Raw genomic sequence first — 230 nt, forward strand, 5'->3', positions numbered from 1 at the left:
AATACTGAACCACCGATGCCGCTGCAGGCGGAGTGCGTCGAGCGGCACCACTATCGAGCCAGGCCGCGGACCGTCGGGAGACGTCGCGGTCGCATCCGGTGGGGCGTGCGGGCGATCGCTTAGGCGACGTGGGGTAGGTCATCTCATTTTGGTAGTCGAGATCGGCGATTTCGGAGGTACGCACATTTAATGATAGATTAGACCTAGTAGAGACCCTGTGCAAAGTTTGA

The sequence above is a fragment of the Frankliniella occidentalis genome, unplaced genomic scaffold (assembly GCF_000697945.3).
Source record: "Frankliniella occidentalis isolate FOCC.00 unplaced genomic scaffold, Focc_3.1 Scaffold198, whole genome shotgun sequence".
NCBI lineage: Eukaryota > Metazoa > Arthropoda > Insecta > Thysanoptera > Thripidae > Frankliniella > Frankliniella occidentalis.